Source organism: Camellia sinensis, chromosome 13, assembly GCF_055761805.1.
Source record: "Camellia sinensis isolate YWXY chromosome 13, ASM5576180v1, whole genome shotgun sequence".
Taxonomy (NCBI): domain Eukaryota; kingdom Viridiplantae; phylum Streptophyta; class Magnoliopsida; order Ericales; family Theaceae; genus Camellia; species Camellia sinensis.
In genome coordinates, this window is record NC_138973.1 from 80,722,214 (window position 1) to 80,735,044 (window position 12,831).

A 12,831-nucleotide genomic window follows, 5' to 3' on the forward strand; every position below is an offset into this window, starting at 1 on the left:
ACATAATATAAATTTTCGTAAAAAATTGATTCGTAACGAATTAATTGGAATTATTTAGGCCATATATGAGCCTTATGAGACTTAGTCACCCAAGACATAAAATAAAAATAAAAATAAAAATAAAAAGAAAAAGATATCCCCTAGGACAGCTCTAGAGAAAAGAAAGAAGAGAAAAGAGAGAGAAAGAGAGAAGATCAACCAAGGCTTGAAGATTGAGGAGATTAGTAGGAGATTCAAAGAGTAGGGTGTAAGGTATGTGTAAATCAACTAAAATACTCTAAATCTCACTCTAATTGTTTAGCATCAAGTTGTGAAATGAAGTTTTCCACTCATCTAGCTTAGGGTTATGGAAATAATCACTTATTTGGGAAAGTATCTCTCAAAATTATCAAGATTCATTTTTTGATCTAATTGAGAATTGATTCTTGTATCTTAAGGGTGTCTTGAATTAGCTTTAAAGGACTTATCTTCTAATCTTTAATCCTTGCATGTTTGAACTCCTATATATATATATATATATATATGTTTTTGTATCTATTTGCTTAACCATGAGAAGATGAAGGATTGGAAGAAATATGATTATTTGAATTATACTTGTTTCACTAAAAAGGAGTTATGATCTATTTAAGTTTGAGAATCATGTTTATTATGTTCCTATGTTGTGTTATTGAAAGGAATTTTGCTTGTAATTGAGCCTTAAGATGTCTTTGAAAAGTTGGATTTTTGATGACTTTTGGATTGCTCAAAATAGAGCTAAAACCACACGTGCGAGAACACAGTCGCACATGAGGGGCTCACAGTTGCATGTGTGGAAAACAGGGGAGACCGAAGTTAGCTTTCTGAAATAAAAGCACGTGCGGCACACCCTCCACACGTGTGGTAAGGAACCTCTGCACGTGCAGGATGGGAGAAAATTTCTACTATATTTTGATGCCCCTTTTGAATAAACCCACTAATCTGTATATTTTATGCCTCCGAAACACCTATAAAAAAATAAAAAGGAAGTGAACAACAAGAAATAAAGATAAAAGGTAAGAAACTAAGAAAAGAGATGCATTACTTATCAGTTTTTGTGTGGGATGTGTAGATCGCTCACCAGAAGGGACCACTGCACGATCGGATCACTGTGAGTAATAGTAGTGTAAAACACTTATGTTTCTTTTGATATATTAATGCATGGTTTTCTGACATTATGTTGTTTGAATGATTTAGTTAAAAGAAATGGAATATAGAATGTAGATATGAGATGGGATTTATTTATGGTGTTATTATTGGGCCTGGGGCCGTTCTGTTATTATTGGGCCCAAGGCCGTTCTGTTAGTAAAAAAGGACATACATGAGTTACGTACACGCTTTACATTGTGCAAGGCACACGCTCGTTTACATGCTTTAGTACATTATTATTATTCACTAAACTTGACTCATTTCGTATTCATGTATGTTTTGTAGGTGATCATCCTAGAGGTCAGCCCTAAGGCAGTTCCAGGAGTCTTTTGATAGTCCAGTTTGTCAAACCTCCCAAGTTAAACCCTTTTGTTCTATTTTGGGGTTTCTTTTGGATATTCCTTTTTTGTGCTATGGATATACATACATATACTAATATGTAAATTATGGATCATTGCCCTTTTATTTCGTATGGCATGTCGTGGTTTGTTCTTTTATGAACAATATATATATATATATATATATATATATATATTTGGATGTATATGATATGTGTACTCAGATCTTGGCATCTAGACACCGCTCAATGGAAGTTTTCTCTTTGTCATTGTAATTGCTTCCGTTTTGGGCCCCGATTTTGTATAAATATTTATTGACTATTTTGTTTTGAGACTTAAACACAAGCTGGTCATGCCCAAACTTTTAGAGGCAAGTTTGTGTCGTGATAGTTGGTATCAGAGCACGCGTCCATTGAGCTATAAGGAGTCTAGAAAAGACTTAGGCTACATGCATGATGTTCTTCCATGTCGTTACTAACTCATAATTAATGGCTATATGCACTTGTGTCTCTTTTTGTGTGTGTATTATAATCTTTTGATATGTAGATTATGGTGAGGATGAGAATGGACGATATGAAAGACTCTACCTCTGCATGGCTTTATCGGTTGGAAAGAATGATTGCGGATATGGCAGAAACTATGAGACAGCAACAGGAACAACAACAATAGCAACCACCACCGCCACCAGTGCCTATAACACCACCAGTGGTGCAAGACTATCAAGCCGAGGATCGAACTATTGCACTGACAAAAGAGTTTAAGAAGATAAAGCCATCGTCTTTTAAGGGGGGCATTGAACCAATGAAAATTGAGCTGTGGATATTGGGTATAGAGAAGTTATTTGAGGTCTTTCCGTGCACAGAAACACAGAAAGTACAGCTTGCAACTTTTACCCTCGAGGACGAGGCACAGAGATGGTTGATGCTCACTTGACATAAACATCAAGGTTTGACTTGGGCTCGATTCTTGGAGCTCTTTTATGATAAGTATTTCCCACAGTGCATGCGGGATAGGTGACAAAATTTGAGACATTGAGACAAGGAAACAAGATGGTGGCAGAGTATGAAGCACAATTTTCAAAGTTAGCCCGTTACGCACCACACATGGTGGATACGGACTACAAGAAAGCAAGAAAGTTCGAAGGAGGACTCTGGTACTCGATTCTGGATAAGATTAATGTGTTGAAACTGCCTACCTACGTTGATGTGTTGGAAAGGGCAATAGTGGCTGAAGGTAACATAGCTGCTCAAAACTGGGTTTCTAAGTGGAGGGGAAAGAGACAGAATACACAAGCATCGAGGGGATCAGTAGCAGCAGCACAGAACAAGAAACCGAACTTGGGAACTTCTAGTACTTCCGCCTCTACTCGTGAATTAGTGCCAACCTGCCCAGATTGTGGGAAAATGCACCACGGGACTTGTTATCGGGTAACTGGGGCTTGCTTCAAGTGTGGAAAGACGGGACATTTAGCACGAGATTACCCTCAGAGGGACTGGCAAAATGGGAATAGGCCTACTACAAGTTCAGCTGGCTCAACTCTAGCTCCAACTACAAAGACTGCTGCAAAATCCATAAATACCAAAGACAATGCCAGGCAGGGGAGAGTATTTGCTCTTATTCCTAGCAATATGCAGAATACGGAGGCTGTAGTGTCAGGTACATTTCCTATCGATGGTCACCTTGCTCATGTCTTTTTCGATTTGAGTTCTACCCATTCTTTTATGTCGTAAACCTTTGCTAGTAAATTGAATAGACCTAAGGAATCGTTACATTATGTGTTATGTGTTTGTTCACCATTGGGGGGCTCTATGTTGTGTACATCCATTTACCCTGCCTGTGAGATCGTTATTGGGGATGTTCAGTTAACTGCTGATTTGTTGCCACTCCACATGGCTTATTTTAATATAATTTTGGGGATAGATTGGCTAAGTAGATATCATGTGACTGTTGAGTGTATGTCTAAACAAGTCACCTTTCGACCCCTGGGGCAATCTGAATTTATGATTCTGGGACAAGGGGTGATCCCACCGCTGTACTTTATCTCCACCATGAAAGCGTGTAAACTATTACAAAAGGGGTGCCGGGGGTATTTATGTAGCATTTTAAATGGACAACCAACAGAGGTGTGTGTTGATAACATCCCAGTGGTACATGAATTCTCATATGTTTTTCCAGAGGAGTTGCTAGGAGAGTTAGTGGACCGTGAGATTGAATTTGTGATTAATGTAGTACTGGGAACCCAACCCATTTCAAAAGCGCCTTAGTGAATGTCACTGATGGAAATGAAAGAGTTGAAGATACAGCTGCAAGACCTGCTTGATAAAGGATTCATTCGTTCGAGTACTTCTCCTTGGGGCGCACCAGATTTTTTTGTTAAGAAGAAAGATGGAACACTTCGGCTATGTGTTGACTACAGGGAGCTCAATAAGGTGACTGTGAAGAACAAATATGCCTTGCCTAGGATCGACGATCTATTCGATAAACTTTAAGGTGCACAAATCTTCTTGAAAATAGATTTGCGGTCCGGGTACCATCAGTTAAAGATGAAAGCTGAAGATATTGAGAAGACTGCTTTCCGAACCCGATACGGCATTATGAATTTCTAGTTATGTCGTTTGGGGTTACTAATGCACCGACAACCTTCATGGATTTAATGAACCGTATTTTTAAACTGTATCTGGATGACTTTGTGGTAGTATTCATTGATGATATACTCATCTATTCTAAAAGCACTGAAACTCATGAGAATCATTTATGGGTAATTCTTTAAACCCTTAAAGATAAGAAATTATATGCGAAATTGAAGAAATGTGAGTTTGGTTACATGAGGTGGTGTTCTTGGGACATGTAATTAAAAAGGAGGATATTTCTGTGGATCCACATAAGGTAGAAGCCATTGTGAACTGGCCAACTCCTACGAATGTGACGGAGGTGCGTAGCTTCTTGGGTTTAGCAGGGTACTACTAGAGATTTGTGCAAGACTTTTCTAAGATTGTAATACTGCTTACCCAATTGACCCAAAAGGGGGTTTCGTTTGAGTGGATTGACCAAAGAGAATCTGTTTTCCAAGAGTTGAAAACAAGATTAACTACAACACCAATTCTTACCCTACCAACTGGTACCGAGGCATTTGTGATCTATAGTGATGCTTCTTACAAGGGATTGAGTTGTGTACTCATGCAGAATGGAAGGGTCATTGCCTATGCTTCTTGCCAACTCAAGCCTCATCAAAACAATTATCCTACACACGACTTAGAGCTAGCTGCAGTGGTCTTTACTTTGAAAATATGGCGGCATTATCTGTATGGTGCTGTGTGAAGTCTACACCGATCATAAGAGCCTTAAATACTTCTTTACCCAAAAGAGTTAAATATGCGTCAAAGATGGTGGTTAGAATTTATCAAGGATTATGACCTATAGATCCATTATCACCCCGGTAAAGCTAATACAGTTGCAGATGCTCTTAGCATGAAAGTTAGAGGGAATCTAGCTAGTTTACTCACAAGACAGAAAGAATTACTCCTTGAGTTGGAAAGAATGGACACGGAAATTGTGTTACGTGAACAAGGTGCAGTGTTAGCAGCAATAGCAGCTCAGCCGGCAGTTATTGAAGAGGTTAAACAAAAACAAATGGAAGATGATCTTTTAAAGTACATTCGTGAGGAGATGGAAACAAGGCCAAAGCCCGGGTTTACGTTTGAAAAGTCGATGATGAAATTTAAAGATAGACTGTGTGTCCCGAATGTCCCAGAAATCAAGAAAAGAATTATGGAGGAAGCGCATAATTCCAAATTTTCTCTACATCCCGGTAACACTAAAATGTATCAAGATTTGAAGCAAAATTTTTGGTGGCCAAGTATGAAGAAGGAAATTGCAGAGTTTGTATCAAAATGTTTGCAATGTCAATAGGTAAAAGCGGAGCATCAAAGACTAGCGAGACTACTTCAACCTCTCCCAATTCCGGAGTGAAATGAGAACATTTGACTATGGACTTTGTTGTTGGCTTGCCTCGAGCACCTCGAGGTATGAATTCGATATGGGTTATTGTTGATAGCTTAACGAAATTTGCTCATTTACTGCCTGTGAAAACTCAATATAATGCTGATAGACTTGCTACTGTGTATATGAATGAGATTGTACGGCTACATGGCGTTCCAGTTTCAATTGTATTAGATAGAGATCCGAAATTTGTATCCAGATTTTGGCAGAGTTTACAGAATGCTATGGGAACAGAGTTGAAATTTAGTACGGCTTTTCATCCACAAACTAATGGCCAATTAGAGAGAACAATACAAACATTAGAAGATATGCCCCGGATGTGTGCCTTGGACTTCCAAGGGAGTTGAGAGACGTACCTACCGTTGGCAGAGTTTGCATATAATAATAGTTTCCACTCAAGCATAGGAATGACACCATATGAAGCTTTGTACGGAAACAAACGTCGCTCCCCAATGTGTTGGACTGAAGTCGGCGATAGAGCATTGTTTGGGCCAGAACTTGTACAATTGACGATGAAAAAAATTCAAACCATTTAGCAAAGATTGAAAACTGTCCAAAGCAGGCAAAAAAGTTATGCGGATCACCGACAAAGAGATTTGGAGTTTGAGATTGGTGGTTATGTCTTTGTTAAAGTCACCCTGATGAAAGGACAAACAAGATTTGGTAAGAAGGGAAAATTAGCATCCCGATATGTAGGTCTGTTTCAAATTCTGAAAAGAGTGGGTCCAGTGGCTTATCGTGTTACTCTACCACCGAGTATGGGACAAATACATAATGTTTTTCATGTATCTATGTTACGGGGCTACCTCCAAGATCCGTCCCACATTATAGATTACTATCAAATTACTTTGGACGACAACTTGATTTATGAGGAGAAACCAATTCAGATTCTGGAGTGTCAAGTAAAACAGTTACGAAACAAAACAATTCCGATGGTAAAAGTTGAATGGCAAGAACATTATGGGAAGGAAGCCACTTGGGAGAGAGAGTAAGAAATGAGACAACGGTATTCGGAACTATTTCCAACTTGAGGTAAAACAAGTTTGAGGGACCAAACTTATTTAAGGGGGGGAGAGTGTAACAACCCAACCCTCTCATGTGCTTTAAGTTCTTAATTTTATGTATAATTATATGCTCGATGTGAAATTCCATGTGAAATTGTGTTTAATTATGTGAATTATATGGTTATGAAATCATATCTGTCAGTTATGAGAAAAATTTGTTGAAATTGAGACATTTGGACTACAAATTGGAAGCCTTAGAGGCGCGATAAACCGAAATTGACTTTACAGTTATGATCATCGTGATTTTTAGGACATAATATAAATTTTCGTAAAAAATTGATTCGTAACGAATTAATTGGAATTATTTAGGCTTAATAACATATATGAGCCTTATGAGACTTAGTCACCCAAGACATAAAATAAAAATAAAAATAAAAATAAAAAGATATCCCCTAGGACAGCTCTAGAGAAAAGAAAGAAGAGAAAAGAGAGAGAAAGATAGAAGATCAACCAAGGCTTGAAGATTGAGGAGATTAGTAGGAGATTCAAAGAGTAGGGTGTAAGGTATGTGTAAATCAACTAAAATACTCTAAATCTCACTCTGATTGTTTAGCATCAAGTTGTGAAATGAAGTTTTCCACTTATCTAGCTTAGGGTTGTGGAAATAATCACTTATTTGGGAAAGTATCTCTCAAAATTATCAAGATTCATTTTTTGATCTAATTGAGAATTGATTCTTGTATCTTAAGGGTGTCTTGAATTAGCTTTAAAGGACTTATCTTCTAATCTTTAATCCTTGCATGTTTGAACTCCTATATATATATATATATATATATATATGTTTTTGTATCTATTTGCTTAACCATGAGAAGATGAAGGATTGGAAGAAATATGATTATTTGAATTATACTTGTTTCACTAAAAAGGAGTTATGATCTATTTAAGTTTGAGAATCATGTTTATTATGTTCCTATGTTGTGTTATTGAAAGGAATTTTGCTTGTAATTGAGCCTTAAGATGCCTTTGAAAAGTTGGATTTTTGATGACTTTCGGACTGCTCAAAACTGAGCCAGAACCACACGTACGAGGCTCATGGCTACACGTGCGGGAACATAGCCGCACGTGCGGGGCTCACTGACGCACATGCGGAAAATAGGGAAGGTAGAAGTTAGCTTTCTGAAATAAAAGCACATATGGGCCACACGTGCGGCACACCCTCCGCACGTGCGGGAATGAGAGAAAATTTCTTCTATCTTTTGATGCCCCTTTTGACCTTCTAAACCCGCTAATCTGTATATTTTATGCCTTCGAAACACCTATAAAAAAATAAAAGGTAGTGAACAACAAGAAATAAAGATAAAAGGTAAGAAACTAAGAAAAGAGATGCATTACTTATCAATTTTTGTGTGGGATGTGTAGATTGCTCACCAGAAGGGACCACTGCACGATCGGATCACTGTGAGTAATAGTAGTGTAAAACACTTATGTTTCTTTTGATACGTTAATGCATGGTTTTCTAACGTTATGTTGTTTGAATGATCGAGTTAAACGAAATGGAATATAGAATGTAGATATGAGATGGGATTTATTTATGGTGTTATTATTGGGTCCGAGGCCGTTTTGTTATTATTGGGCTCGACGCCGTTCTGTTATTATTGGGCCCGAGGTAGTTCTGTTATTATTGGGCCCGAGGCCGTTCTGCTATATTTGGGCATGAGGCCGTTCTGTTAGTCAAAAAGGACATACATGAGTTACGTACACGCTTTACATTATACAAGGCACACGCTCGTTTACATGCTTTAGTACATTATTATTATTCACTGAACTTAACTCATTTCGTATTCTTGCATGTTTTGTAGGTGATCAGCCCAGAGGTCAGTCCTAAGGTAGTTCCAGGAGTCTTTTGATAGTCCAGTCTGTCAAACCTCCCAAGTTAAATGCTTTTGTTCTATTTTGGGGTTTCTTTTGGATATTCATTTCTTTGCTACGAACATAGATACATATACTAATATGTAAATTATGGATCATTGCCCTTTTATTTCGTATGGCATGTCGTGGTTTTGTTGTTTTATGAACAATATATATATATATAAATTTGGATGTATATGATATGTGTACTCAGATCCTGGCATCTAGACACCGCTCAATGGAAGTTTTCTCTTTGTCATTATAATTGCTTCCGTTTTGGGCCCTGATTTTGTATAAATATTTATTGACTATTTTGTTTTGAGACTTAAACACAGGCCGGTTATGTCTAAACTTTTAGGGGTAGGTTTGGGTTGTGACAAAATCTCTACATAGAGAGATATTATTACAAAAATAAAATAAAATAAAATAAAACACAAAAAAATAAAACGAATACCACTAAATAAACAATACTAATCACCTTCATGATCCGTTCGTCGTCTCAACAAATAGCTTTGATACCTTAATCATCGCCTCTACGTTACAAATATGTATATATATATATATATATATTAGGTATCTAAAGTGGTCGCCAAGCATATAACAAAATGTTTAGCAGTGTGGTTATGAATTGAATTTGAGTCTAGATTTGAAAGTTTCCTCGATGGCAGGCCGATGATGGAGACAAGAGAAGCGATAGTGACTAAACATGGTGATAGAAACCACAGGAGAAGAAATAGAGGGGAAAGAAAGCACCATCTCCCCTCTAAAGAGTAGAAAAATAAAGAACAACTAATGTTCTTTAGAGAGAGAATAGAGTTTTCTACCGTATAGACTACTATTTTGAATATTAGGTTTGTTTTAGCAATTGGCTAAAATAATAAAAAAAAATCACTATAGAAAAAGTCAACTCTTATATCTATTTTTTATCATGTCCTTTTATAAAAAGACAAAAAAAATAAAAATAAATAATAACTAAAATAGTTGATTACCAAAACAACCGTTAATTTTCTTAATTAAATAATATAAAATAAAAATTATATATTTTATTAATAAATTATTATTATTATTATTCATTGTCAAAGATAGCATTAGTATAGTTAGTATAATTAGATTACAACTGAAAGGTTTGCCGCTGCTCCATCAGTTCAAGCCCTTGATTTCTCACTCACCACACCCTAAGATATGGTTACTATACTATTAGACCACACCCACTACGCCAAAATTGGGTTTTAGCGGCGGTTTTTTACCGCCGTTAAAGGCTGTAAAACCACCGTTAAAACCTTTAACGGCGGTATTAATGGCGGTTTCGTTACCGCCGTTTATGTGCGTGTCGGAAAAAGTACAACCGTCGTAAAAAGGTAAATTACCGTCGTTAAAAGTCGACAAAAAACGGCGGTTTTTTACCGCCGTAAATTGGTTCAAATTTTTTCAAAAAGTAATTCTTTCTTCTTGCACTCCCCAAGTTTTGAACCCAAGACCTCTCATCCACCCACACCAACCACTCTGCCATAGCCACTCTTCATGAAATATATTCCCTAAATAAATATTTAAACATTACTTTTATTTTATTGTAGATGGTTTCGCCGGAGTTTCGCCGGAGCACGCCGGAGTTTCGCCGGAGGTCCGCCGGAGTTTCGCCGGAGGTCCGCCGGCAAAGACCGCCGTCATTAATGGCGGTAATGATTGGGCATTAGCGGCGGTTTTGTTACCGCTGTTAAAGGCGGGCATTAGCGGCAGTTTTGTTACCGCCGTTAATAGAGGGTTTCATTACCGTCGTTAAAGACACTTTAGTGGCGGTTTTTTTAACGGCGGTAACGAAACCGCTGTTAATGATAAATTAACGGCGGTATTAACGGCGATTTTCGTTATCGCCGTTAATAGTACCTTTAACGGCGGTTTTCATTACCGCCGTTAAAAAAATCGTCGTTAATGCCCTGTTTTGGCGTAGTGACCCCAACATCTTATTAAATTATTAATTCCATCGGGTGCTTTTTATCAAAATTGGTAAACGATCCATAACTAAGGTATCATTTGGTAATTTTAAGGCCTCGTTTGGCAAGTAGTGATTTTAGCTAAAAAATTTAAAAAAAAAATCAAAAAAATCAAAAAGCCAACAATCTATATCAGAAAGTCAAAAATTTCCTTTTCTCTTCACTTTTTGCACATTTTTTCGTAAAAAATTAAAAAGTGATTCCAAACATACTAGTTTTTTTTACATCATATTTTAGTCAAAAAATCAAAAAATTATTTAAAAAGTTTGTTCCCAAGCGAGACCTTAATTTTTAACTAAAATAAGTCAAAAAAAGATTATAAAGACAAAAAAATCACTAAAAAAGGTCAAACGTTCACTCACGATTTTTTATACAACTAAAAAAATCATTCTCAAATCTTTAAAAAAATTCATTAAATATAAAAAAATATAAAAATTCAGTGCATTTTCATATTTTTTTATTTGTTAATATTTTTATAAATATTTTACTTTTTAAGTTTATCTATATTAAGTGGATTTGAAAAAAAAATGATTAACATATTAGAAAAAAATTACTAAAAAATATATATATATATATATTGAAAACCGAAAAAATTATTTTCGAAAAAACAAAACCAAATAAAGAGATTATAATTAAGATTATCAATCTTTTTAAAATGTGATATATTCTATGTTTGAATTGACTAAGATTATAATAAAAGTTTGACAAAATCTTTATTATAATGATGTCTTATCTAATTAAACTTTTGAAAAGTTTAGATTTTCAGTAATAAGAATTTCTTAATAAAAATTTATAGACCTTAGGCAATAATTTAATGATTTAGACAAAATATATGTCAATATTGTAATTTGATCAATGAATTTGAATCTAACCTTAATACCTATCCCTTGTGTTTGGACCTGGATGTTCTCTAGTTTGTGATTTGGACTCAAGGGTGATGTCTGGACCTGTGGGACTCATTATGGATTTCGTTTTGATGATTTGAATCATTTATTTTGTCAGACCCTTCATGTATATTATCCTCACAAAAAATTAAGTTAATTTGATAATCGTAACCTATTTAATTTATCGTGTTTGTCATTAAAAAATGAATAGTATATTTTTAAAAATACATTTGTCATTCAATTTTTTGAGACAAATGTAATAAATTGAATAAGTTACCATTGGCATACCAACCTAATTTTTTTGTGTGTATAATATATATGAACGGTCCAACAAAATGAACCATTCAAATTATCAAAACAGAACACGTGGTGGACCCATGGGTCCAAATAGCATCCTCCGGTTTAGATCACGGAATGGAGGGGCTCCAGGTAGGGGTGGTCGTCGGCCTGAGAGCCCGCCCAACCTGTCCAGCCCAAGCCTAATATTTTTAGGGCTTAGGAAAACCAATTAGCCCATAAGGTCTAGTTGGACAAAAATTTTGAGTTCATTTAATTTTTGGATTGGGCTTGGGTTTTAGCCCAGCTCAATCGGGCCACCCATTTAAAAAATATTAATATTAATTTTAATTTTTTTATTATTTAGTTACAAAATAAATTAGAAAAATAATAAAAGATAAAGCAATATATATATATATATATATAGCTTAATCTAAAACACTTCTTAAAAGATTATTTTTATTTTATAATTGAATTTTATTGATATTTTAAATTTAAATAATTTTTAAAATGGTTTAAATAATTTAATAGTCTTTCAAGAAGAAAAACTTCGCCAGTCCCAAACCTAAATAAATGAGAAGGGTTGTATGTTAAGTAGCCAACAATTAATACGTAAAAAATCATTCGAATCCTTTATAAAAAGATGTGACTTAAAGTTTAGTTTGATTTTTTATCTATTACATTAAGTGGACAGATTTGGAATTTAAACATTGTTTTAGAATCAAGTTTGGGATGACTATACTAGATCTAATGTCACGCTGGGTTGATTTGAAATGACACGCATGCTTTTATTATATAATGTTAGCCCAACCCCAAATTCAACCCAGTTTGATGTCTGGCCACTTCTCCTAACTCAAGGTCCTGACTGTTTCACCTTAACATATTTTTTCAAAAATTAATTTTAAATAAAAATGGGTAAATTATCTATAAGTCCTTTTTGAAAAGTGTATATTCTATTTAATTTCAAAATAGTTTAGATAGATTCAAAAGTTCTGTGCCTATTTATTTTCTCATCTTTCTTTACACCTTACTTCTTTTTTTGTATCTCTCTTTCTTTGATATCCGACGATCACGACCATGCTTTCTTTCTTTTCTTTCTCTTTCTAATCTATAGTTACTAGCGACCGGTGACTACCCTTGATTGGGGTTTATTAACGACCACCATTGATTGGAGTTTACCGGCAACCACCGAGTACTAACTCCTTTCTTCGTGCTCACTGACAAATAAGATGAGTTTCCGACAAAGAAGGTAAGTAGATCTACATCA